This window comes from Lissotriton helveticus, chromosome 4_1, assembly GCF_964261635.1.
Source record: "Lissotriton helveticus chromosome 4_1, aLisHel1.1, whole genome shotgun sequence".
NCBI classification, from domain to species: Eukaryota; Metazoa; Chordata; class Amphibia; order Caudata; family Salamandridae; genus Lissotriton; species Lissotriton helveticus.
In genome coordinates this window covers 1473479385-1473507210 of record NC_136063.1, presented here as the reverse complement: position 1 = coordinate 1473507210, position 27826 = coordinate 1473479385, and the positions used below count along the sequence as shown (strand labels likewise).

The window sequence follows — 27826 nt, the reverse complement described above, 5'->3', positions numbered from 1 at the left end:
TTTAATAAACAGGTACTCTTATAAAACCCAATTTCATTTCTTGAATACTTTACAATTTTTTTTTCATGAATGCATTAATATTGCTCAAATTGAGATAGTAATGTCATCTACGTCTTTCTCATAGATATGTCTTTTTTATTTTGCAATAACAGTATTCACTCTATAATCTTGAAAATACTTGGGTTTTTATGAGGTTTAAGATGATCTGTTCAACAGTAAGATGAATCAGACTTTTATATTTTAATTGTATCAGAATAGGACCTAATGAAATTGATTTGTTATATAACAAAGAGAAAAGTAAGGCGCTGCTGAGAGTTGAACTCAGGATCTCCTGTTTACTAGACAGGCGCTTTAACCAGCTAAGCCACAGCACCCCCTTGAGCCTCAACTTTGAAAGACTTTTCTTTATGGTGTTCAAGAGAATATTGCTTTTTAACTTTCATATTCTTTTCTAAGTTCACAGACTTCTCTACTCAAACACTTTAGATGAAGACGCTTCACTTGTTCAAAAACACCTCTCTAATTTGAATTGTACCCTATTCATAGAATTTTAAAATATACCTTGCTAAAGAATGTATTAGTTGTATTCGACAATAGAGTGATCATTCGGCTCTATCTTGTTCTTTGTCATTTTCTTTTCGCTATTTCATTCAATGCATTCCTATAAAAATCTTCACAATACCAAGTATTTTATTTCATTTTATGATAACTTATTCTAAAGTTCATAGAACCAGATGTTTATTCTTAAATTGAATTCAACACTTGTTTGATGAAAATTATTCCTAAAGCATGTAGAAAACAGTTAGGTGCTGCTGAGATTTGAACTCAGGATTTCCTGTTTACGAGACAGGCACTTTAAACACTAAGCCACAGCACCAACATCGATAACAAAAAATACATAAATAATTTATTGTTGATGATGAAAATTTGTTTCCTGCTATAAATTCTTCTTTATATGTACTGTGATATTAAACACAAAAAGATACTCAATCACTAATCAAGTATTAATATGTTTTAATAAACAGGTACTCTTATAAAACCCAATTTCATTTCTTCAATACTTTACAATTTTTTTCTTATGAATGCATTAATAGTGCTCAAATTGAGGTAGTGATGTCATCTATGTCTTTCTCATAGATATGTCTTTTGTTATTTTGCAATAACAGTATTCACTATAATCTTGAAAATACTTGGGTTTTTATGAGGTTTAAGATGATCTGTTCAACAGTAAGATGAATCAGACTTTTATATTTTAATTGTATCAGAATAGGACCTTATGAAATTGATTTGTTAGATAACAAAGAGAAAGGCAAGGCGCTGCTGAGAGTTGAACTCAGGATCTCCTGTTTACTAGACAGGCGCTTTAACCAGCTAAGCCACAGCACCCCCTTGAGTTTTAACTTTGAAAGAAGTTTCTTTGTGGTGTTCAAGAGAATGTTGCTTTTTCACTTTCATATTCTTTCTAAGTTCACAGACTTCTCTACTCAAACACTTTAGATGAAGATGCTTCACTTGTTCAAAAACACCTCTCTAATTTGAATTTCACCCTATTCATAGAATTTTAAAATATACCTTGCTGAAGAATGGATTAGTTGTATTCAACAATTGAGTGATCATACGGCTCTTTCTTGTTCTTTGTCATTTTCTTTTCGCTATTTCAGTCAATGCATTCCTACAAAAATCTTCACAATACCAAGTTTTTTTTAAATTTTAAGATACCTTATTCAAAAGTTCACAGAACCAGACGTTTATTCTTAAATTGTATTCAACACTTGTTTTATGAAATTTATTCCTAAAGCTTGGAGAAAACATTTAGGTGCTGCTCAGATTTGAACTCAGGATCTTCTGTATACGAGACAAGCGCTTTAACCACTAAGCCACAGCACCAATGTCGATAACAAAAAATACATAAATAATTTATTGTTGATGATGAAAATTTGTTTCCTGCTATAAATTCTTCTTTATATGTACTGCAATATTAAACACAAAAAGATACTCAATCACTAAACAAGTATTAATATGTTTTAATAAACAGGTACTCCTATAAAACCCAATTTAATTTCTTGAATACTTTACAATTTTTTTCTAATGAATGCATTAATATTGCTCAAATTGAGGTAGAAATGTCATCTATGTCTTTCTCATAGATATGTCCTTTTTTATTTTGCAATAACAGTATTCACTCTATAATCTTGAAAATACTTGGGTTTTTATGAGGTTTAAGATGATCTGTTCAACAGTAAGATGAATCAGACTTTTATATTTTAATTGTATCTGAATAGGACCTAATAAAATTGATTTGTTATATAACAAATAGAAAAGCAAGGCGCTGCTGAGAGTTGAACTCAGGATCTCCTGTTTACTACACAGGCGCTTTAACCAGCTAACCCACTGCACCCCCTTGAGTGTTTACTTAGAAAGACTTTTCTTTATGGTGTTCAAGAGAATATTGTTTTTTCATTTTTATATTCTTTTCTAAGTTCACAGACTTCTCTACTCAAACACTTTAGACAAAGACGCTTCACTTATTCAAAAACACCTCTCTAATTTGAAGTTTACCCTATTCATAGAATTTTAAAATATACCTTGCTGTAGAATCGATTAGTTGTATTCAACAATAGAGTGATCATACGGCTCTATCTTGTTCTTTGTCATTTTCTTCTCGCCATTTCAATCAATGCATTCCTACAAAAATCTTCACAATACCAAGTATTTTTTTTATTTTAAGATAACTTATTCAAAAGTTCATAGAACCAGACGTGTATTCTTTAATTGTATTCAACACTTGTTTGATAAAAATTATTCTTAAAGCATGGAGAAAACAGTTAGGTGCTGCTGAGATTTGAATTCAGGATCTCCTATTTACGAGACAGGCGCTTTAACCACTAAGCCACAGCACCAACTTCAATAACTAAAAATTCATAAATAATTTATTGTTGATGATGAAAATTTGTTTCCTGCTATAAATTCTTCTTTATATGTACTGTAATCTTAAACACAAAAAGATACTCAATCACTAAACAAGTATTATACTCTTATAAAACCCAATTTCTTTTCTTGAATACTTTACAATTTTTTTCTCATGAAGGAATTAATATTACTCAAATCGAGGTAGTAATGTCAACTACGTCTTTCTCATAGATATGTCTTTTTTTATTTTGCAATAACAGTATTCTCTCTATAATCTTGAAAATACTTGGGTTTTTAAGAGGTTTAAGATGATCTGTTCAACAGTAAGATGAATCAGACTATTATATTTTAATTGTATCAGAATAGGACCTAATGAAATTGATTTGTTACATAACAAAGAGAAAAGCAAGGCGCTGCTGAGCGTTGAACTCAGGATCTCCTGTTTACTAGGCCGGCGCTTTAAGCAGCTAAGCCACAGCACCGCCTTGAGTCTTAACTTAGAAAGACTTTTTTTATGGTGTTCAAGAGAATATTGCTTTTTCATTTTTATATTCTTTTCTAAGTTCACAGACTTCTCTACTCAAACACTTTAGATGAAGATGCTTCACTTATTCAAAAACACCTCTCTAATTTGAAGTTTACCCTATTAATAGAGTTTTAAAATATACCTTGCTGAAGAATGGATTAGTTGTATTCAACAATAGAGTGATCATTCGGCTCTATCTTGTTCTTTGTCATTTTCTTTTCGCTATATCAGTCAATGCATTCCTATAAAAATCTTCACAATACTAAGTATTTTATTTCATTTCATGATAACTTATTCTAAAGTTCATAGAACCAGACGTGTATTCTTAAATTGTATTCAACACTTGTTTGATGAAAATTATTCCTAAAGCATGGAGAAAACAGTTAGATGCTGCTGAGATTTGAACTCAGGATTTTCTGTTTACAAGACAGGTGCTTTAACCATTAAGCCACAGAACCAACTTTAATAAAATAAAATACATAAATAATTTATTGCTCATGAGGAAAATGTGTTTCCTGCTATAAATTCATCTTTATATGTACTGTAATCTTAAACACAAAAAGATACTCAATCACTAAACAAGTATTAATATGTTGTAATAAACAGGTACTCTTATAAAACCCAATTTCATTTCTTGAATACTTTACAATTTTATTTTCATGAAGGCATTAATATTGCTCAAATCGAGGTAGTAATGTCATCTACGTCTTTCTCATTGACACGTTTTCTTTCCATTTTGCAATAACAGTATTCACTATATAATCTTCAAAATACTTGGGTTTTTATGAGGTTTCAAGATGATCTGTTCAACAATAAGATGAATCAGACGTTTATATTTTAATTGTATCAGAATAGGACCTAATTAAATTGATTTGTTATATAACAAAGAGGAAAGCAAGGAGCTGCTGAGAGTTGTACTCAGGATCTCCTGTTTACTAGACAGGCGCTTTAACCAGCTAAGCCACAGCACCCCCTTGAGTCTTAATTTTGAAAGACTTTTCTTTAGGGTGTTCAAGAGAATGTTGCTTTTTCACTTTCATATTCTTTCTAAGTTCACAGACTTCTCTACTCAAACACTTTAGATGAAGACGCTTCACTTGTTCAAAAACACCTCTCTAATTTGAATTTTACCCTATTCATAGAATTTTAAAATATACCTTGCTGAAGAATGGATTAGTTGTATTCAACAATAGAGTGATCATACGGCTCTATATTGTTCTTTGTCATTTTCTTTTCGCTATTTCAGTCAATGCATTCCTACAAAAATCTTCACAATACCAAGTTTTTTTTTAAATTTTAAGATAACTTATTCAAAAGTTCATAGATCCAGATGTTTATTCTTAAATTGTATTCAACACTTGTTTTATGAAATTTACTCCTACAGCATGGAGAAAACAGTTAGGTGTTGCTCAGATTTGAACTCAGGATCTGCTGTTTATGAGACAGGCACTTTAACCACTAAGCCACAGCACCAACTTCAATAACAAATAATACATAAATAATTTATTGTTGAAGATGAAAATGTGTTTCCTGCTATAAATTCTTCTTTATATGTACTGTAATCTTAAACACAAAAAGATACTCAATCACTAAACAAGTATTAATATGTTTTAATAAACAGGTACTCTTATAAAACAAAATTTCATTTCTTGAATACTTTACAATTTTTTTCTCATGAAGGCATTAATATTGCTCAAATCGAGGTAGTAATGTCAACTACGTCTTTCTCATAGTATGTCTTTTTTTATTTTGCAATACCAGTATTCTCTCTATAATCTTGAAAATACTTGGGTTTTTATGAGGTTTAAGATGATCTGTTCAACAGTAAGATCTATCAGACTTTTATATTTTAATTGTATCAGAATAGGACCTAATGAAATCGATTTGTTATATAACAAAGAGAAAAGCAAGGCGCTGCTGAAAGTTGAACTCATGATCTCCTGTTTACTAGGCCGGCGCTTTAACCAGCTAAGCCACAGCACCGCCTTGAGTCATGACTTAGAAAGACTTTTCTTTATGGTGTTCAAGAGAATATTGTTTTTTCATTTTTATATTCTTTGCTAAGTTCACAGACTTCTCTACTCAAACACTTTAGATGAAGACGCTTCACTTATTCAAAAACACCTCTCTAATTTGAAGTTTACCCTATTCATAGAATTTTAAAATATACCTTGCTGAAGAATGGATTAGTTGTATTCAACAATAGAGTGATCATTCGGCTCTATCTTGTTCTTTGTCATTTTCTTTTCGCTATTTCAGTCAATGCATTCCTATAAAAATCTTCACAATACTAAGTATTTTAATTCATTTCATGATAACTTATTCTAAAGTTCATAGAACCAGACGTGTATTCTTAAATTGTATTCAACACTTGTTTGATGAAAAATATTCCTAAAGCATGGAGAAAACAGTTAGGTGCTGTTGAGATTTGAACTCAGGATTTCTTGTTTACGAGACAGGCGCTTTAACCATTAAGCCACAGAACCAACTTCAATAAAAGAAAATACATAAATAATTTATTGCTCATGAGGAAAATGTGTTTCCTGCTATAAATTCATCTTTATATGTACTGTAATCTTAAACACAAAAAGATACTCAATCACTAAACAAGTATTAATATGTTGTAATAAACAGGTACTCTTATAAAACCCAATTTCATTTCTTGAATACTTTACAATTTTATTTTCATGAAGGCATTAATATTGCTCAAATCGAGGTAGTAATGTCATCTACGTCTTTCTCATTGACACGTTTTCTTTCCATTTTGCAATAACAGTATTCACTATATAATCTTCAAAATACTTGGGTTTTTATGAGGTTTCAAGATGATCTGTTCAACAGTAAGATGAATCAGACGTTTATATTTTAATTGTATCAGAATAGGACCTAATTAAATTGATTTGTTATATAACAAAGAGGAAAGCAAGGAGCTGCTGAGAGTTGTACTCAGGATCTCCTGTTTACTAGACTGGCGCTTTAACCAGCTAAGCCACAGCACCCCCTTGAGTCTTAACTTTGAAAGACTTTTCTTTAGGGTGTTCAAGAGAATGTTGCTTTTTCACTTTCATATTCTTTCTAAGTTCACAGACTTCTCTACTAAAACACTTTAGATGAAGACGCTTCACTTGTTCAAAAACACCTCTCTAATTTGAATTTTACCCTATTCATAGAATTTTAAAATATACCTTGCTGTAGAATGGATTAGTTGTATTCAACAATAGAGTGATCATACGGCTCTATATTGTTCTTTGTCATTTTCTTTTCGCTATTTCAGTCAATGCATTCCTACAAAAATCTTCACAATACCAAGTTTTTTTTTAAATTTTAAGATAACTTATTCAAAAGTTCATAGAACCAGATGTTTATTCTTAAATTGTATTCAACACTTGTTTGATAAAAATTATTTTTAAAGCATGGAGAAAACAGAAAAGTGCTGCTGAGATTTGAAATCAGGATCTGCTGTTTACGAGACAGGCACTTTAACCACTAAGCCACAGCACCAACTTCAATAACAAATAATACATGAATAATTTATTGTTGAAGATGAAAATTTGTTTCCTGCTATAAATTCTTCTTTATATGTACTGTAATCTTAAACACAAAAAGATACTCAATCACTAAACAAGTATTACTATGTTTTAATAAACAGGTACTCTTATAAAACAAAATTTCATTTCTTGAATACTTTACAATTTTTTTCTCATGAAGGCATTAATATTGCTCAAATCGAGGTAGTAATGTCAACTACGTCTTTCTCATAGTATGTCTTTTTTTATTTTGCAATACCAGTATTCTCTCTATAATCTTGAAAATACTTGGGTTTTTATGAGGTTTAAGATGATCTGTTCAACAGTAAGATGAATCAGACTTTTATATTTTAATTATATCAGAATAGGACCTAATGAAATCGATTTGTTATATAACAAAGAGAAAAGCAAGGCGCTGCTGAAAGTTGAACTCATGATCTCCTGTTTACTAGGCCGGCGCTTTAACCAGCTAAGCCACAGCACCTCCTTGAGTCATGACTTAGAAAGACTTTTCTTTATGGTGTTCAAGAGAATATTGTTTTTTCATTTTTATATTCTTTGCTAAGTTCACAGACTTCTCTACTCAAACACTTTAGATGAAGACGCTTCACTTATTCAAAAACACCTCTCTAATTTGAAGTTTACCCTATTCATAGAATTTTAAAATATACCTTGCTGAAGAATGGATTAGTTGTATTCAACAATAGAGTGATCATTCGGCTCTATCTTGTTCTTTGTCATTTTCTTTTCGCTATTTCAGGCAATGCATTCCTATAAAAATCTTCACAATACCAAGTATTTTATTTCATTTTATGATAACTTATTCTAAAGTTCATAGAACCAGACGTTTATTCTTAAATTGTATTCAACACTTGTTTTATGAAAATTATTCCTCAAGCATGGAGAAAACAGTTAGGTGCTGCTGAGATTTGAAATCAGGATCTCCTGTTTACGAGACAGGCACTTTAACCACTAAGCCACAGCACCAACTTCAATAACAAAAAATACATAAATAATTTATTGTTGAAGATGAAAATCTGTTTCCTGCTATAAATTCTTCTTTATATGTACTGTAATCTTAAACACAAAAAGATACTCAATCACTAAACAAGTATTGATATGTTTTAATTAACAGGTACTCTTATAAAACCCAATTTCATTTCTTAAATACTTTACAATTTTATTTTCATGAAGGCATTAATATTGCTCAAATCGAGGTAGTAATGTCATCTACGTCTTTCTCATTGACACGTTTACTTTCCATTTTGCAATAACAGTATTCACTATATAATCTTGAAAATACTTGGGTTTTTATGAGGTTTAAGATGATCTGTTCAACAGTAAGATGAATCAGACTTTTATATTTTAATTGTATCAGAATAGGACCTAATGAAATTGATTTGTTATATAACAAAGAGAAAAGCAAGGTGCTGCTGAGAGTTGAACTCAGGATCTCCTGTTTACTAGACAGGTGCTTTAACCAGCGAAGCCACAGCACCCCCTTGAGTCTTATTTTTGAAAGACTTTTCTTTATGGTGTTCAAGAGAATGTTGCTTTTTCACTTTCATATTCTTTCTAAGTTCACAGACTTCTCTACTCAAACACTTTAGATGAAGATGCTTCACTTGTTCACAAACACCTCTCTAATTTGAATTTTACCCTATTCATAGAATTTTAAAATATACCTTGCTGTAGAATGGATTAGTTGTATTCAACAATAGAGTGATCATACGGCTCTATCTTGTTCTTTGTCATTTTCTTTTCGCTATTTCAATCAATGCATTCCTACAAAAATCTTCACAATACCAAGTATTTTTTTTTATTTCTAAGATAACTTATTCTAAAGTTCATAGAACCAGACTTTTATTCTTAAATTGTATTCACCACTTGTTTGATAAAAATTATTCTTAAAGCATGGAGAAAACAGTTTGGTGCTGCTGAGATTTGAACTCAGGATCTCCTGTTTATGAGACAGGCGCTTTAACCACTAAGCCACAGCACCAACTTCAATACCAAAAAATACATAAATAATTTATTGTTGATGATGAAAATTTGTTTCCTGCTATAAATTCTTCTTTATATGTACTGTAACCTTAAACACAAAAAGATACTTAATCACTAAACAAGTATTATTACGTTTTAATAAACAGGTACTCTTATAAAACCCAATTTCACTTCTTGAATACTTTACAATTTTTTTCTAATGAATGCATTAATATTGCTCAAATTGAGGTAGTAATGTCATCTACGTCTTTCTCAACGATATGTCTTTTTTTATTTTGAAATAACAGTATTCTCTCTATAATCTTGAAAGTACTTGAATTTTTATGAGGTTTAAGATGATCTGTTCAACAGTAAGATGAATCAGACTTTTATATTTTAATTGTATCAGAATAGGACCTAATGAAATTGATTTGTTATATAACAAAGAGAAAAGCAAAGTGCTGCTGAGAGTTGAACTCAGGATCTCCTGTTCACTAGGTAGGCGCTTTAACCAGCTAAACCACAACACCCCCTTGAGTCATAAATGAGAAAGACTTTTCTTTATGGTGTTCAAGAGAATATTGTTTTTTCATTTTTATATTCTTTTCTAAGTTCACAGACTTCTCTACTCAAAAACTTTAGATGAAGACGCTTCACTTATTCAAAAACACCTCTCTAATTTGAAGTTTACCCTATGCATAGAATTTTAAATTATACCTTGCTGAAGAATGGATTAGTTGTATTCAACAATAGAGTGATCATACGGCTCTATCTTGTTCTTTTTCATTTTCTTTTCGCTATTTCAGTCAATGCATTCCTACAAAAATCTTCACAATACCAAGTATTTTTTTTAACTTTAAGATAACTTATTCTAAAGTTTATAGAACCAGACTTTTATTCCTAAATTGTATTCAACACTTGTTTGATATAAATTATTCTTAAAGCATGGAGAAAACAGTTAGGTGCTGTTGAGATTTAAACTCAGGATCTCCTGTTTACGAGACAGGCGCTTTAGCCACTAAGCCACAGCTCCAACCTCAATAACAAAAAATACATAAATAATTTATTGCTGATGATGAAAATGTGTTTCCTGCTATGAATTCTTCTTTATATGTACTGTAATCTTAAACACAAAAAGATACTCAATCACTAAACAAGTATTAATATGTTTTAATAAACAGGTACTCTTATAAAACCCAATTTAATTTCTTGAACACTTTACAATTTTTTTCTAATGAATGCATTAATATTGCTCAAATTGAGGTAGTAATGTCATCTACATCTTTCTCAAGTATATGTCTGTTTTTTATTTAGCAATAACAGTATTCTCTCTATAATCTTGAAAATACTTGGATATTTATGAGGTTTAAGATGATCTGTTCAACAGTAAGATGAATCAGACTATAATATTTTAATTGTATCAGAATAGGACCTAAAGAAATTGATTTGTTATATGACAAAGAGAAAAGCAAGACGCTGCTGAGAGTTGAACTCAGGATCTCCTGTTTACTAGGTAGGCGCTTTAACCAGCTAAGCCACAGCACCCCCTTGAGTCTTAAATGAGAAAGACTTTTCTTTATGGTGTTCAAGAGAATATAGTTTTTTCATTTTTATATTCGTTTCTAAGTTCACTGACTTCTCTACTCACAAACTTTAGATGAAGATGCTTCACTTATTCAAAAACACCTCTCTAATTTGAAGTTTACTCTATTCATAGAATTTTAAAATATACCTTGCTGAAGAATGGATTAGTTGTATTCAACAATAGAGTGATCATTCGGCTCTATCTTGTTTTTCGTCCTTTTTTTCGCTATTTCAGTCAATGCATTTCCATAAAAATCTTCACAATACCAAGTATTTTATTTCATTTTATGATAACTTATTCTAAAGTTCATAGAACCAGACATTTATTCTTAAATTGTATTCAGCACTTGTTTGATAAATATTATTTTTAAAGCATGGAGAAATCAGAAAAGTGCTGCTGAGATTTGAACTCAGGATCTCCTGTTTACGAGACAGGCGCTTTAACCACTAAGTCACAGCACCAACTTCAATAACAAAAAATACATAAATAATTTATTGTTGATGATGAACATTTGTTTCCTGCTATAAATTCTTCTTTATATGTACTGTAATCTTAAACACAAAAAGATACTCAATCACTAAACAAGTATTGATATGTTTTATTTAACAGGTACTCTTATAAAACAAAATTTCATTTCTTGAATACTTTACAATTTTTTTCTCATGAAGGCATTAATATTGCTCAAATCGAGGTAGTAATGTCAACTACGTCTTTCTCATAGATATGTCTTTTTTTATTTTGCAATAACAGTATTCTCTCTATAATCTTGAAAATACTTGGGTTTTTATGAGGTTTAAGATGATCTGTTCAACAGTAAGATGAATCAGACTTTTATATTTTAATTGTATCAGAATAGGACCTAATGAAATTGATTTGTTATATAACAAAGAGAAAAGCAAGGCGCTGCTGAAAGTTGAACTCATGATCTCCTGTTTACTAGGCCGGCGCTTTAACCAGCTAAGCCACAGAACCGCCTTGAGTCTTGACTTAGAAAGACTTTTCTTTATGGTGTTCAAGAGAATATTGTTTTTTCATTTTTATATTCTTTGCTAAGTTCACAGACCTCTCTTCTCAAACACTTTAGATGAAGACGCTTCACTTATTCAAAAACACCTCTCTAATTTGAAGTTTACCCTTTTCATAGAATTTTAAAATATACCTTGCTGAAGAATGGATTAGTTGTATTCAACAATAGAGTGATCATTCGGCTCTATGTTGTTCTTTGTCATTTTCTTTTCGCTATTTCAGTCAATGCATTCCTATAAAAATCTTCACAATACCAAGTACTTTATTTCATTTTATGATAACTTATTCTAAAGTTCATAGAACCAGACGTTTATTCTTAAATTGTATTCAACACTTGTTTTATGAAAATTATTCCTAAAGCATGGAGAAAACAGTTAGGTGCTGCTCAGAGTTAAACTCAGGATCTTCTGTGTACGAGACAGGCGCTTTAACCACTAAGCCACAGCACCAACGTCTATAACAAAAAATACATAAATAATTTATTGTTGATGAAGAAAATTTGTTTCATGCTATAAATTCTTCTTTATATGTACTTTAATCTTAAACACAAAAAGATACTCAATCACTAAACAAGTATTATTTTGTTTTAATAAACAGGTACTCTTATAAAACCCAATTTCATTTCTTGAATACTTTACAATTTTATTTTCATGAAGGCATGAATATTGCTCAAATCGAGGTAGTAATGTCAACTACGTCTTTCTCATAGATATGTCTTTTTTTATTTTGCAATAACAGTATTCTCTCTATAATCTTGAAAATACTTTGGTTTTTATGAGGTTTAAGATGATCTGTTCAACAGTAAGATGAATCAGACTTTTATATTTTAATTGTATCAGAATAGGACCTAATGAAATTGATTTGTTATATAACAAAGAGAAAAGCAAGGCGCTGCTGAGAGTTGAACTCAGGATCTCCTGTTAACTAGGTAGGCGCTTTAACCAGCTAAACCACAGCACCCCCGTGAGTCATAAATGAGAAAGACTTTTCTTTATGGTGTTCAAGAGAATATTGTTTTTTCATTTTTATATTCTTTTCTAAGTTCACAGACTTCTCTACTCAAAAACTTTAGATGAAGACGCTTCACTTATTCAAAAACACCTCTCTAATTTTAAGTTTACCCTATTCATAGAATTTTAAAATATACCTTGCTGAAGAATGGATTAGTTGTCTCCAACAATAGAGTGATCATTCGGCTCTATCTTGTTCTTTGTCATTTTCTTTTCGCTATTTCAGTCAATGCATTTCTGTAAAAATCTTCACAATACCAAGTATTTTATTTCATTTTATGATAACTTATTCTAAAGTTCATAGAACCAGACGTTTATTCTTAAATTGTATTCAACACTTGTTTGATAAAAATTATTTTTAAAGCATGGAGAAAACAGTTAGGTGCTGCTGAGGTTTGAACTCAGGATTTTCTGTATACGAGACAGGCGCTTTAACCACTAAGCCACAGCACCAACGTCAAAAACAAAAAATACATAAATAATTTATTGTTGATGATGAAAATTTGTTTCATGCTATAAATTCTTCTTTATATGTACTGTAATCTTAAACACAAAAAGATACTCAATCACTAAACAAGTATTGATATGTTTTAATAAACAGGTACTCTTATAAAACCCAATTTAATTTCTTAAATACTTTACAATTTTATTTTCATGAAGGCATTAATATTGCTCAAATCGAGGTAGTAATGTCATCTACGTCTTTCTCATTGACACGTTTTCTTTCCATTTTGCAATAACAGTATTCACTATAAAATCTTGAAAATATTTGGGTTTTTATAAGGTTTAAGATGATCTGTTCAACAGTAAGATGAATCAGACTTTTATATTTTAATTGTATCAGAATAGGAGCTAATGAAATTGATTTGTTATATAACAAAGAGAAAAGCAAGGTGCTGTTGAGAGTTAACTCAGTATCTCCTGTATACTAGACAGGCGCTTTAACCAGCGAAGCCACAGAACCCCCTTGAGTCTTAACTTTGAAAGACTTTTCTTTATGGTGTTCAAGAGAATGTTGCTTTCTCACTTTCATATTCTTTCTAAGTTCACAGACTTCTCTACTTAAACACTTTAGATGAAGATGCTTCACTTGTTCACAAACACCTCTCTAATTTGAATTTCACCCTATGCATAGAATTTTAAATTATACCTTGCTGAAGAATGGATTAGTTGTATTCAACAATAGAGTGATCATACGGCTCTATCTTGTTCTATGTCATTTTCTTTTCGCTATTTCAGTCAATGCATTCCTACAAAAATCTTCACAATACCAAGTATTTTTTTTAATTTTAAGATAACTTATTCTAAAGTTCATAGAACCAGACTTTTATTCATAAATTGTATTCAACACTTGTTTGATATAAATTATTCTTCAAGCATGGAGAAAACAGTTAGGTGCTGTTGAGATTTAAACTCAGGATCTTCTGTTTACAAGACAGGCGCTTTAACCACTAAGCCACAGCTCCAACCTCAATAACAAAAAATACATAAATAATTTATTGCTGAAGATGAAAATGTGTTTCCTGCTATGAATTCTTCTTTATATGTACTGTACTCTTAAACACAAAAAGATACTCAATCACTAAACAAGTATTAATATGTTTTAATCAACAGGTACTCTTATAAAACTCAATTTAATTTCTTGAATACTTTACAATTTTTTTCTAATGAATGCATTAATATTGCTCAAATTGAGGTAGTAATGTCATCTACGTCTTTCTCAACGATATGTCTGTTTTTTATTTTGCAATAACAGTATTCTCTCTATAATCTTGAAAATACTTGGATATTTATGAGGTTTAAGATGATCTGTTCAACAGTAAGATGAATCAGACTATAATATTTTAATTGTATCAGAATAGGACCTAATGAAATTGATTTGTTATATAACAAAGAGAAAAGCAAGGCGCTGCTGAGAGTTGAACTCAGGATCTCCTGTTTACTAGGTAGGCGCTTTAACCAGCTAAGCCACAGCACCCCCTTGAGTCATAAATGAGAAAGACTTTTCTTTATGGTGTTCAAGAGAATATTGTTTTTTCATTTATATATTCTTTTCTAAGTTCACTGACTTCTCTACTCAAAAACTTTAGATGAAGACGCTTCACTTATTCAAAAACACCTCTCTAATTTGAAGTTTACTCTATTCATAGAATTTTAAAATATACCTTGCTGAAGAATGGATTAGTTGTATTCAACAATAGAGTGATCATTCGGCTCTATCTTGTTTTTTGTCATTTTTTTCGCTATTTCAGTCAATGCATTTCTATAAAAATCTTCACAATACCAAGTATTTTATTTCATTTTATGATAACTTATTCTAAAGATCATAGAACCAGACATTTATTCTTAAATTGTATTCAGCACTTGTTTGATAAAAATTATTTTTAAAGCATGGAGAAAACAGAAAAGTGCTGCTGAGGTTTGAACTCAGGATCTCCTGTTTACGAGACAGGCGCTTTAACCACTAAGCCACAGCACCAACTTCATTAACAAAAAATACATAAATAATTTATTGTTCATGATGAAAATTTGTTTCCTGCTATAAATTCTTCTTTATATGTACTGTAATCTTAAACACAAAAAGATACTCAATCACTAAACAAGTATTGATATGTTTTAATAAACAGGTACTCTTATAAAACAAAATTTCATTTCTTGAATACTTTACAATTTTTTTCTCATGAAGGCATTAATATTGCTCAAATCGAGGTAGTAATGTCAACTATGTCTTTCTCATAGATATGTCTTTTTTTATTTTGCAATAACAGTATTCTCTCTATAATCTTGAAAATACTTGGGTTTTTATGAGGTTTAAGATGATCTGTTCAACAGTAAGGACGTTAGAGCTCCGGTGCTGCCGGGAAGCCATCATCCTGCAACGGCCGCTACGAAGCTGAATACCACCTAGGAGAGGATACTCCTGAATGCGCTGCCCTCCCGGGAGCTCTGGGTCGAGTTTGGAGCCTCCGGCGGACACGGGGGCGGTGCGGCGAGTCCTGGCGCTGTTACGGCCTAGTCCCTGGTCGAAAGCCGGGGCCTCGAGTTTGCAGCCGGCCGGCCCTGCCCGAGCTCTGGTGCGGCCTATGTGGGGCTGGAGGTTGTCCCGCGTCGACCGGACCTAACTGCGGAGGCCCTGATTGCACTGAGGGCCCCCGAGGCGATTGTGGGCTACAAAGAAAGACCGGCGGAGCCCGACAGAGAAACGGCCTACTCCGGATTCGGACGCGGACGGCGTCCGGGCCATGGCGTCGCCTCTCGCTGCTTCGCCGAGGACCCACCTGATCATTGAGGTACGAGGGGCGACCCTGCAGCTGGTGGGACTGAGGAAGCCGCCCCACACCTTTGGCGGCCCCCCCTGACTGACCCCCTGCCCCCCCCCCGGCCCGAGGGTCTCCTGGACGTACATTTGGAGATGGGCAGCCATCTTTTTCTGGAGGGTTCTGAGGACACGGAGACTGGCGCTGCGCTACTCCGGCGGCCCCCTCCCTAGTCTCCACTCCACCCCCTCTCTATCTACGTGGACGGCGCTTGCTGGAGGCCTGAGCTTGCGGCACCCTGCTGATTCTGCTGCGTCGGCTGGGGCAGCGGACTGGGCACAGATCCGCGACTTGTGTGGGGCCCTGCGGGCTGACCTTGAACCGGGCCTACGAAGAAGGCCACCAAACAGCGGCTGCCCCCCCCTCCCCTGGCCCCCTGCATATTCGCGCCTACAAACGAGAGGGCTACAGAGCCGCGGCCCGGCTGTCGCGACCGGTCAGTGCCCACGGACGGGGCTGAGATACTGACCCCTGCACCTTGAAAGGAGGTTAGGAGGCTGCCCTACGACGAACAGCATGGGGCGGAGAGGGGTGAAAGCGGCCGATACTAAAGATGGTACACCTACCGACAACGTCTCTGATGAGACCCTCGGCGATCCCGCGTCAGGGACTGCGGCCTCTAGCCATCAAGGTGACAAACTGGACCTGATCCTTAAGGAAATTAGGGATTCCAGGACTGCGATGGAGGTGCAACTGGGTACCCTTACCTCGAGTCTTTCCCTGCTTAAGGCCGATCACTCCAAGTTGTCGGACAAAGTCAAGGACCAGGGTCTGGCGCTGACAGATCTTACCCCGACGGTGGCTGAACACACAGATTCTATTCAGCGAATCCAGCACCAGGTACAGACTCTTTTGGATAGGGTGGAAGATGCGGAAGCACGCAATAGACGAAATAATATCCGCGTCATAGGCCTGCCGGAACATTGTGAGGAGCCCCACGCGGCGGAATTTATGGAGGCCTGGTTCCGGGAGCATGTTGCTGCGGACGGACTGTCCCCGTACTTTTGTGTGGAGAGGGCACACAGGATTCCTACGGGTCAGCCGAGACCGGGCCGACCGCCTCTGTTAGGGGTGTTACCGGTCGTCTTAAATAGATTCTGACCCAGAATTGATTCAGTGTATATATTGTGAATCAAAAAGGGTTGATTTAGTTTAATGATTTTGTTTAGTGTATTATTTTTAATGTTAAGTTTAATTAAAATCCTTTTAGAAATGTAACCAGTAGCAATTGCCTTTAGCAGTGCTTGTTTGTTATTTTATTTAGTTATGTGCAGTTTCTTAGATTGTGCGCTCATTTGAGACAGGCTCGTGGCTGTCCTCGCGCTTGGTGTCATGAAGTGAGAGCCTCGCGCTGGTCTCGTGGCTGAAGCTATAAATACAAGCTTCAGCCAACTGCCAAACGCTTCGTCTCTCGTCCCTGTCGAGAGCTTCTGCCCTCGCGTAAGAATCCCTTAAACCTCATGATCCTAAATAACCTGCTTGGGTCTTCTTGGCCCCGCAATTCCCTTTTCCCCGAAAACTGTTTCACGTGTTTCCTGGCTGTCAGTGTTGCAGATTAATGCCCTGAAGACGACACAGCTGTATTCCGGCATTTCCCCGAAGCAGCCGGAGGGTTTGTTTACCCGCTCTCCCCTGCAGGCTGCCAGTTCGAGTCTCCTGTCACCACGTTGCCGCCTGAATTGAAAAGGGACAGTAAGAGGTTTTTATTTCATTTAAATTTGCCACGAACAATTGACTGGTTATTAGAAGTGGCAAGGATAATTAATTGGGAAACGCTTGGAACGCTTAAGAATCAAAGCGCACCGAGTAGAGCTGGTTTTTGAGAAAACAAGCCTTGTCAAAGGCAAGGCTTTCTGAATAGAGAACTGGGAATAAATCAAATAGCTTAGCGCTTGTTGTGCTGAGAGACTCTAAAGCAAGGACTTGAAAGAGACTTATGTCTGCATTGAAAGTGAGCCAAACTCTGAACTAATTAAAGTGCTCAATAGCGGACAGTAGAAATAAACAAGCCTTGGTAGAGACAACATTGTAAAATAGACAATTTGAATCTATGTGTGCATTTCAGTGTTATGTAGACTTAATTACAGTGTGAAGGAAGGAAAGTAGCATATGTACAAGGTTGATCAGGAAATATTATCTTAGATAGTAGAGTGAATTTAGAGAGGCTGCTCTGCTATTTCCTGTCTTCCTACTGCAGGACCTTCTAACAGAAGAAATATTTAAAGACTCAGGTATGGCCCTGCATGAAGTTTTGCGTTTAGTTTAAAACTAACCCAATTAATCCAATTAGCCTGTCTTCTTAGTAAAAGTGCAAGGTTATTTTGACATGTTATGTTTACTCAAAGGTGTCAAGACTCAGAGCCAGAGTTAAGATTTCAGTAGAAGTGCGAACAAGGGTCAGACGGACAAATGGTCAGTAAGCACAATGTTTAGTTAATTATTAAGGTTAATTAAGAAGTCGGCAGTTAGTAATTGTTGTTAATATTGCACTGCAGTTTAGCGCAAAGACAGCGCAGAACATTCCTAACAGAAGATCCTCGGCCTGGAGCACTTCCTAGAGAGAGACACAACCGAAGATTTAATCTTGTATAATTTGTTGTGAGTCTCTCTGTCCACTTCCCCTTTCCCTGAGGGAAAAGTCAATTCAGTCAGAGTCAAAGTCCTGATTGGTTTGGTTGATCCTTGAGGGAGTTGGGAGTTCGCAGCTCGAGAGGAAACGTCAGAAGAGTCTCGCAGGACTCCTCAACAGTAGACGAAGCCTATATTCCAAAATTTTTAAATCGTTTCCTTTCGAGTCTGCAAACTCACCCTCATGGATGCTTCACAGTTGTCACAGTTAGTCCAGAAGATGACTGTGGAGATGGAAAATTTACGCTTAGAGAGTAAATCGCTTCGTCAGGAGCTAGGTGAGACTAGGGCTGGGTTTTCGACTTGGAGGGATTCCTCTAAGGAGAGGAAGCCGGTTTTAGCGCCAGCAAGATTTGGAGCTGATGTTGTTCAGCCTCATACCTCAGAAGATCGGTCTGAAAAACAACCAGTTCAAGTTACTGTTGTTACTCCTACACCTGTCCCTTTGGCTAACCCTGAAAGGTTTACTGGAGATAATAGCAGATTTGCGACCTTTTTTAGTCAGTGCCAATTACACTTCATGTGTAAACCTCAAATGTTTTCTTCTGATTCTGCTAAGGTAGCATTTATAATTTCTTATCTGGGAGGGGTGGCTGCAAATTGGGCCATGCCTTTAGTAGATAATAATGACCCTTTGCTTCATAATTTGCAGAATTTTAAATTGGCCATGTCCAATTTATTCGCCAAACATACTTTAATTCAATCTTCTGATAATGAGTTATTGAGCCTTCGTCAAGGGACTAATGATCTTATCTCTTATATTACTACCTTTAATAGACTTCTGTCCGAAACTCATTGGCCAGAGGAGAAGAGGATTTCTTTATTTTATAGAGGTCTAAAAGATGATTTAAAAGATTCTCTTGCACACATAGTGAATTTGCCTGATGAGTTTAAAGATTTTCAGGATCTTGTGGTTAGACTTGATCACAGATTGGGTGAACGTAGAAATGAAAAAACAAGGAGTGATTTTAGAAGTCCTTTAGTTAAAGTTGAGAAAAAAGAGTCAGAAGTTAAGAATGTTTTTGTTGAACCTGTTCTATCGGGTGGGTTCAAGGGGCCTTTAACTCCTGAAGAAAAAGAACGGAGGCGTAAGGGCAATTTATGTTTATACTGTGGCAAACCTGGGCATTTTGCCAAGGATTGTTCTGTAAAACCCGCAAAAAAGAAAGTTCTAGCTGTTGAAACTCTTCCCATTAAGCCGTCGGAAAACTGAAATATTCGAGGGAAGCAGAGATCGTTTCCTCGAGCAAAATTTCTTCTAAGATCTCCAAATTTGTCACCAATGTAACTACACATATTCCCAAACATTTTACTATTCGGATGGTCTTTATCTTAACTACTCTTCAAAGACATAGCATTCCTGTACTTTTGGATTCTGGGGCTACTGGGAATTTTTTCGATATTGGGTTTGCCCATAAATTGAATCTGAAATTTGTTACTAAGGAGGAACCTGAGTCTGTGAGAGCTGTTGATGGTTCAGTTTTGTCTTCTGGTATGATTCAATTTAACACCGAACCATTGACTTTGGTAGCAGATAATGGGCATACTGAGAAAGTGGTTTTTGATCTTATTGATGCACCTAGTTTTGGTGTCATCCTAGGCATTCCTTGGTTGGAATTGCATAATCCCAATATTGATTGGATTAAAAGGACTGTTACCTTAGAGTCTTCCTTTTGTAAGTTACATTGTTATCAAGAGACCAAAGATCCAGTGATGCCCCTTTGTTGTGCTGCTTTAACTGCTGAAGATAATAAACTTCCAGTAGAGTATAGGAGTTTTTCTAAGGTTTTTGATCCTGTTGAAGCAACCAAATTACCACCACACAGAATTTTTGATTGCAGAATTGATTTAGTTCCGGGTGCTATTCTGCCATGTAGTAGAATTTACGCCTTAACTGAACCTGAAAATGTTTATTTAAGGAATTATTTGGATGAGCTTTTAGAATTAGGTTTTATTCGACATTCTACTTCTCCTGTTTCGTCTCCTCTTTTCTTCGTTGCGAAGAAGTCTGGGGATTTGAGGGCTTGTATTGATTATAGAGCGGTAAATAAAGCAACCATTAAGAATAGGTATCCATTGCCTTTGATTCCAGTACTTCTAAATCAAATTAAAGGTTCTAGTGTCTACACCAAACTGGATCTTAGAGGAGCATATCATTTGATTAGAGTCAAAGAAGGCGATGAGTGGAAGACCGCTTTTCGTACGAAATTTGGTCTTTTTGAGTATACGGTTATGCCTTTTGGTCTTTGCAACGCTTCAGCGGCTTTTCAATATTTTATTAATGAGGTCCTGCATGATTTATTGGATGTCTGTTGTATTGTTTATATTGACGACATCTTAATTTATTCCAAAAATATGGAAGAGCATGTACAGCATGTTCAGTTAGTATTACAGAAGTTGAGAGATCATTCTCTGTACGCTAAATTGGAAAAATGTGTTTTCCATGCTTCTCGAGTTGAATTTCTTGGCTATTGTTTATCACCTGAGGGAATTCATATGGATCCAAAGAAAGTTGAGGCAATTTTAACTTGGCCAATTCCTGCTTCAATAAATGACACGCAGAGAATTCTAGGATTTGCTAATTTTTATAGGCGATTCATTTCTAAGTTTTCGGAAATTGTTACTCCTATTACCCAGTTATTGAAAAAAGGGAAAGTCTTCTCTTGGACTGAGGAGGCTGACCAGGCATTTTCATTTTTGAAGAAGGCCTTTACCTCTGCTCCCATTTTGGTTCATCCTGATCCTAACAGGCCTTTCTTTGTGGAAGCTGATGCTTCACAGACTGCTATTGGTGGTGTGTTGCTTCAAAAGGATTCAAATTCTGGTCACCTTCATCCAATCGCCTTTTTCTCCAGGAAATTACTTTTGGCTGAGCAGAATTATACGATTGCAGAACGAGAATTGTTAGCCATTAAAGATGTATTTCAAGAATGGAGACATCATCTTTTGGGGGCTAAACACACTATTACTGTTTATTCTGACCATAAAAATTTACAATTTTATTCCACTGTTAAGGCTTTTACTCCTAGACAAATGAGGTGGTTACAATTCTTTAGCGAATTTGATTTTTTGATTATGTATCGACCAGGGAAGAAGCAGCTGTTATCTGATACACTTTCACGTTTAGTTTGTGAAAAAGACTGCTGATTCTCATCGTAAAGCTGCTCCTTTGTATAAGGAAGGTCAGTTGGTATGGTTATCCACTAGAAACATTCAGTTGGAGGGTCCCAGGAAGTTGAAGCCTAGATATATTGGGCCTTTTGAAGTTAAGAAAGTTTTGAACCCTGTATCTGTGAAATTAGTTTTACCTGAGGAATATGCTATTCACCCTGTTTTTCATGTTTCTCTGTTGAAACCTTTTGAACCTTCTACTCGTGCTGATAACCCACCACCGCCAGTAATTGTCGGTGACCATGTTGAGTACGAGGTTAAATCCATTCTAGATTCCAAAAGGATTCGGGGTGCCTTGTTTTATTTGGTTGACTGGAAGGGTTATGATCCTTCTGAGCGATCTTGGGAACCTGAGAAAAATGTTCATGCTCCTAGACTTGTTAGATCTTTTCATGCTCTGCATCCTGATAAACCTAGACCTGTAAGACGACCTTTGGGGGGAGGAACTGTTAGGGGTGTTACCGGTCGTCTTAAATAGATTCTGACCCAGAATTGATTCAGTGTATATATTGTGAATCAAAAAGGGTTGATTTAGTTTAATGATTTCGTTTAGTGTATTATTTTTAATGTTAAGTTTAATTAAAATCCTTTTAGAAACGTAACCAGTAGCAATTGCCTTTAGCAGTGCTTGTTTGTTATTTTATTTAGTTATGTGCAGTTTCTTAGATTGTGCGCTCATGTGAGACAGGCTCGTGGCTGTCCTCGCGCTTGGTGTCATGAAGTGAGAGCCTCGCGCTGGTCTCGTGGCTGAAGCTATAAATACAAGCTTCAGCCAACTGCCAAACGCTTCGTCTCTCGTTGTCCCTGTCGAGAGCTTCTGCCCTCGTGTAAGAATCCCTTAAACCTCATGATCCTAAATAACCTGCTTGGTTCTTCTTGGCCCCGCAATTCCCTTTTCCCCGAAAACTGTTTCACGTGTTTCCTGGCTGTCAGTGTTGCAGATTAATGCCCTGAAGACGACGCGGCTGTATTCCGGCATTTCCCCGAAGCAGCCGGAGGGTTTGTTTACCCGCTCTCCCCTGCAGGCTGCCAGTTCGAGTCTCCTGTCACCACGTTGCCGCCTGAATTGAAAAGGGACAGTAAGAGGTTTTTATTTCATTTAAATTTGCCACAAACAATTGACTGGTTATTAGAAGTGGCAAGGATAATTAATTGGGAAACGCTTGGAACGCTTAAGAATCAAAGCGCACCGAGTAGAGCTGGTTTTTGAGAAAACAAGCCTTGTCAAAGGCAAGGCTTTCTGAATAGAGAACTGGGAATAAATCAAATAGCTTAGCGCTTGTTGTGCTGAGAGACTCTAAAGCAAGGACTTGAAAGAGACTTATGTCTGCATTGAAAGTGAGCCAAACTCTGAACTAATTAAAGTGCTCAATAGCGGACAGTAGAAATAAACAAGCCTTGGTAGAGACAACATTGTAAAATAGACAATTTGAATCTATGTGTGCATTTCAGTGTTATGTAGACTTAATTACAGTGTGAAGGAAGGAAAGTAGCATATGTACAAGGTTGATCAGGAAATATTATCTTAGATAGTAGAGTGAATTTAGAGAGGCTGCTCTGCTATTTCCTGTCTTCCTACTGCAGGACCTTCTAACAGAAGAAATATTTAAAGACTCAGGTATGGCCCTGCATGAAGTTTTGCGTTTAGTTTAAAACTAACCCAATTAATCCAATTAGCCTGTCTTCTTAGTAAAAGTGCAAGGTTATTTTGACATGTTATGTTTACTCAAAGGTGTCAAGACTCAGAGCCAGAGTTAAGATTTCAGTAGAAGTGCGAACAAGGGTCAGACGGACAAATGGTCAGTAAGCACAATGTTTGGTTAATTATTAAGGTTAATTAAGAAGTCGGCAGTTAGTAATTGTTGTTAATATTGCACTGCAGTTTAGCGCAAAGACAGCGCAGAACATTCCTAACAGAAGATCCTCGGCCTGGAGCACTTCCTAGAGAGAGACACAACCGAAGATTTAATCTTGTATAATTTGTTGTGAGTCTCTCTGTCCACTTCCCCTTTCCCTGAGGGAAAAGTCAATTCAGTCAGAGTCAAAGTCCTGATTGGTTTGGTTGATCCTTGAGGGAGTTGGGAGTTCGCAGCTCGAGAGGAAACGTCAGAAGAGTCTCGCAGGACTCCTCAACAGCCTCGGCCCCTGATTGTGAGGATCCTCAATTACCGGGATAGGGACACTTTACTTCGACAGGCCCGGCTGAAAGCTGTCATAGAATATGAAAACAAACGCATCTCACTTTACCCAGATTACACCAATCTAGTGCAGAAACAGCGGTCCTCATACTATGAGATTAAGAGGAAACTCCAGAAAGCCAGGCTCCGCTACGCCCTGCTGTTCCCGGCGAGACTCAAAGTGATCCATGACAATAAGACCCACTTCTTTGACAGCCCCACAGACGCGGAAGAGTGGCTGGAAGAGATGGACATTGAACGAGACGTGACCCAGACTCAGGGCTTGACGTCCAGTGGAGCTAGAGATGGAGCGGCCCCGATGAATGGCGGAGCGGATCTGGGAGGCTCGGAATCGAAGGATAGGAGGCCTCCGGCCCACGAGCAAAAACGGGGTCAAGTGGACGCCATTGCGATGGTGGGTTCCTTCAGAGGCGACCAAGAACAAGTGAATACGGACACGGAGGACAGCACTGTACATTCGGACTCTGAGAACAGCTTGGTACTTTTCCCGAATGTGACGCCCCGAGCGGCGGATGAAATCTTGGACACTGCCTTGGAATAATGGCTGCTATGAATATACTCTGACTCGCTGAGTCCACCTGGTATCCTTTTTACTCTTGTCACCTTCATGAGGCTCCGTGGGGGGGGGGTGGAGAAGGAGTGGGGTGCGAGGGACCCTGAGAGCAGGAGAAACGCATGTTGTTTTGCAGTAAATGAGTGCTCTTGCAATGTTATGATCCTGTCTGCTGCCCCCTACAGTGTGAGCTGAACTAGGCCATCACCCTGAACTATCACAGACACACCTCACTGGTTCTGCGGGATTGAAAGGGGGCCCCCCCCAAGTGAAGGCCGGTAACAGTGACTGATTATAAGCAATGTCCCTCCCGGCGGCGCCATCGAGCAGGCGACACCGATTGACATGGTCCATTGGATGTGGCTTAAGTGCAGCAGACCCCCCCAAGAGCGTATGCATGGTTCATTGTTTGATTTTGTTGTACTGTTTCATGTTCGGCACAGCTGGGTTCAGAGGCTGCGCCTCCAGAGTTGGGGTTTGGGGATGGGAGGGAACCGTCTTCTGGTCACCGTGGCGACTGCACACACTACACTATATTTTGTTGTCTACTCGAACATCAGTATCTGATTATGGCTGACACGAAAGGGAAGTATAGGTTGGTTACATGGAATGTGAGAGGATTAGGGGCGATACAGAAATGACACAGGGTGCACGCCTTCCTGCTCCGCCAGGGAGCACACATTGTGTTCCTCCAGGAGTCCCACCTAACACAGCCCGAAGTACACACCCTGCGGAAGAAATGGAGGGGGACTGTCTTTTCCACAACATATTCTGCCTTCTCTAGAGGAGCTACGATCTGGGTGCGCTATGGTGTCCCCTTCGTGGAGATAGATAGAAAGACAGATGACCAAGGGCGATACCTCTTGGTTAAGGGCACACTAGATGGGGTGTTGGTAGTCCTGGGCAGTATTTATGCCCCAAATCACGACCAGGACAGATTCCTCCCAATTGTGAGTAGGGCCTTAGCAGACTGGGCGGACATCCCCTGGATCCTGGGCGGGGACTGGAACATGATACTGGACACGGAGCTGGACAGATCGCACCCTCCGCTTCAGGGGACAGGGGTTCACAAACTGTCTGACTCCTTTCGCGTATGGCTTCAAGGGTGGGGGCTGGCAGATATGTGGCGTACACTATATCCGACACACAAGGAGTACTCATACTATTCCCCACTACATAACTTGCATACACGCCTGGACAGATTTGTTTGCACCAAATCCCTGATGGCACACTGCACGTCTTCGGCCTACCTCGCCAAGACGTTTTCGGACCATAGGCCGCTAACGCTAGATTTGAACTGGGGCAGGATTCCCTCACCGGTGCCCACTTGGAGGCTCAACCCATCACTACTTGAGGATGGCCCGTTCCGTGCCCACATGGAGAACACACTAGCGGACTACTTCAGGGACAACTGGGACTCTGCGTCCTCGAATCTGGTTGTGTGGGACGCCATGAAGGCGGTGGTGAGGGGCGCTGCGATTGGCCGGCTAGTGGGCGCCAGGCAGGAGGTATATGATAGACTCCGTACGAATGAGGACAGGCTGGCAGTGCTTGAGACCGCAGTGGGGACGGACCCTGAACGTAGGGGGGATCTCCAATTGTGCAATATTGAGCATGCAGAGCTCTTGGAATCCCTAAGGGTAATGGACTACAGAGAATACTTGCGACGGCAACAGGCGGAGGCGGACAGGTCAGGTGCACTGCTGGCTCGCCTGATTAGAGACACCCCTGAGACCCCGATAATCACGAGTGTCAGAGATGACACGGGCAGGCAGGTAAATACGCAGATAGAGACCAATAATGTGTTTAAGACCCATTTGGAGAGACTGTACGCCCCACCCCCTACTGATACTAGGGATGCCATGTTAGACTTCCTGGATGAGCTGCCGATCCCGGCCCTTCCCAGAGCTATTCAGACGATCCTAGCAGGGCCTGTTACACAGCAGGAAGTTAAAATAGCCATCCAATCTCTAAACCGAGGCAAGACCCCAGGCATGGACGGTCTGCCGGGTGAGTTTTACCAAACTTACTGTGATACGTTAGCCCCTATTCTAGAAAATATCTACAAAACCGCGTATGAGACTGGCCACCTACAGGCTTCGACTATGCAGGCCTTGGTCATCTCGATCCCAAAGCCCGGCAGGGATGCATTGGATGTGAGTAACTATAGGCCTCTGTCTATGCTCACCTCGGAGTATAAAATCCTTAGTAAAATTATAGCCCTGAGATTACAAGCCCACCTCCCTGGCCTGATCCACACGGATCAGTGTGGCTTCCTCCCGGAGAGGAGCACCTCTCAAAATACGAGACGTCTACATGCCCTCATGTCCACGACCCCCCCGGACTTGCCGCAGGCTGGATGTATAACCCTGGATCTGCGGCAGGCGTTTGACTCTCTGACTTGGGACTTTATGTTTGAAGTTTTGCGTCGCTTTGGACTTCCAGACGCCCTAATAAAATGGGTTCGTCTACTATACATCAACCCAATGGCCCGGGCACGCACCGGCCGACACACGTCGGACAGTTATGGCGTACACAGGGACACCCGACAGGGCTGCCCACTGTCACCGCTGTTATTCGTCCTTACGTAGAACCCCTAGCAATTGCACTCCGGAATAGGGCGGCAGAGGCGGGAATCCAGGTTGGAGACACCCATAATCTGATCTCCATCTACGCCGACGACATATTGCTGTTCCTACGAGACCTGCAGGGCGACCATACCCTCCTGGCACATACCTTTGAACGGTTCGAAAGGATATCGGGCCTGGCGCTTAACCCCAGGAAATCGCTGGGGTTCTTTTTCCGCGACGGGCAACTACCCACCCACATACAGTTTGGGGAGCACGTGATCCAGGTGGTCCCGACTACCTTCAAGTACCTCGGCATTAATGTTTATCGGAACCCTGACGACCAAATTGAGGGTAATGTGCGGAGAGCAATTACTGGCCTCCGCAGTAGTGTGAACTTTTGGACGTCCCTGCCCCTGTCTGTCATGGGCCGGGTGGCACTTTCAAAGATGGTCCTGCTTCCCCGAATCCTGTATTATTTTGTGAATCTGCCGGTCCTTCTACCACAACCCATTTTTACCATGTTGAACTCGTTATTGATCACCCTGATTTGGGGTTCTGGGAGGAGACAGATAAGCCTCAAGAAACTACAACTGTCCACCAGAAAAGGGGGCCTGGGAGTGCCTGACTTACGTGGCTACTACTACGCTAGCCAACTTCAGTGGCTGACTAGGTGGGTGGCGGGCAGAAACCTTCATGAGATTGCTCTCACACCACAAGAGCTGGCGCGAGGGGCTCTCCATTCCCTTCTGCTGCCTACGGCCAAGATTCCGAGGGACTGTCACCCCTTATTGCTCGTGGCATTGAAGTGCTGGCGGACTGCAC

General features: G+C 38.0%; 12 non-coding genes across 12 annotated transcripts; all 12 read right to left on the bottom strand.

Moving 5' to 3' along the window:
• Window positions 1-300: 300 nt before the first annotated feature.
• Window positions 301-374, bottom strand: TRNAT-AGU (transfer RNA threonine (anticodon AGU)). Its single transcript has one exon. It is a non-coding gene; the product is annotated as a tRNA-Thr (tRNA).
• Window positions 375-804: 430 nt separating this feature from the next.
• On the bottom strand, window positions 805-877 carry TRNAT-CGU (transfer RNA threonine (anticodon CGU)). The gene has a single exon. It is a non-coding gene; the product is annotated as a tRNA-Thr (tRNA).
• Window positions 878-1312: 435 nt separating this feature from the next.
• On the bottom strand, window positions 1313-1386 carry TRNAT-AGU (transfer RNA threonine (anticodon AGU)). Its single transcript has one exon. It is a non-coding gene; the product is annotated as a tRNA-Thr (tRNA).
• A 428-nt stretch (window positions 1387-1814) lies between these two features.
• Window positions 1815-1887, bottom strand: TRNAT-CGU (transfer RNA threonine (anticodon CGU)). The gene has a single exon. It is a non-coding gene; the product is annotated as a tRNA-Thr (tRNA).
• Window positions 1888-2827: 940 nt separating this feature from the next.
• Window positions 2828-2900, bottom strand: TRNAT-CGU (transfer RNA threonine (anticodon CGU)). Its single transcript has one exon. It is a non-coding gene; the product is annotated as a tRNA-Thr (tRNA).
• A 1433-nt stretch (window positions 2901-4333) lies between these two features.
• TRNAT-AGU (transfer RNA threonine (anticodon AGU)) lies at window positions 4334-4407 on the bottom strand. Its single transcript has one exon. It is a non-coding gene; the product is annotated as a tRNA-Thr (tRNA).
• Window positions 4408-7877: 3470 nt separating this feature from the next.
• TRNAT-CGU (transfer RNA threonine (anticodon CGU)) lies at window positions 7878-7950 on the bottom strand. Its single transcript has one exon. It is a non-coding gene; the product is annotated as a tRNA-Thr (tRNA).
• Window positions 7951-8388: 438 nt separating this feature from the next.
• TRNAT-AGU (transfer RNA threonine (anticodon AGU)) lies at window positions 8389-8462 on the bottom strand. Its single transcript has one exon. It is a non-coding gene; the product is annotated as a tRNA-Thr (tRNA).
• Window positions 8463-8892: 430 nt separating this feature from the next.
• Window positions 8893-8965, bottom strand: TRNAM-CAU (transfer RNA methionine (anticodon CAU)). Its single transcript has one exon. It is a non-coding gene; the product is annotated as a tRNA-Met (tRNA).
• A 1954-nt stretch (window positions 8966-10919) lies between these two features.
• Window positions 10920-10992, bottom strand: TRNAT-CGU (transfer RNA threonine (anticodon CGU)). The gene has a single exon. It is a non-coding gene; the product is annotated as a tRNA-Thr (tRNA).
• A 1955-nt stretch (window positions 10993-12947) lies between these two features.
• On the bottom strand, window positions 12948-13020 carry TRNAT-CGU (transfer RNA threonine (anticodon CGU)). Its single transcript has one exon. It is a non-coding gene; the product is annotated as a tRNA-Thr (tRNA).
• A 1953-nt stretch (window positions 13021-14973) lies between these two features.
• On the bottom strand, window positions 14974-15046 carry TRNAT-CGU (transfer RNA threonine (anticodon CGU)). Its single transcript has one exon. It is a non-coding gene; the product is annotated as a tRNA-Thr (tRNA).
• Window positions 15047-27826: the final 12780 nt, after the last annotated feature.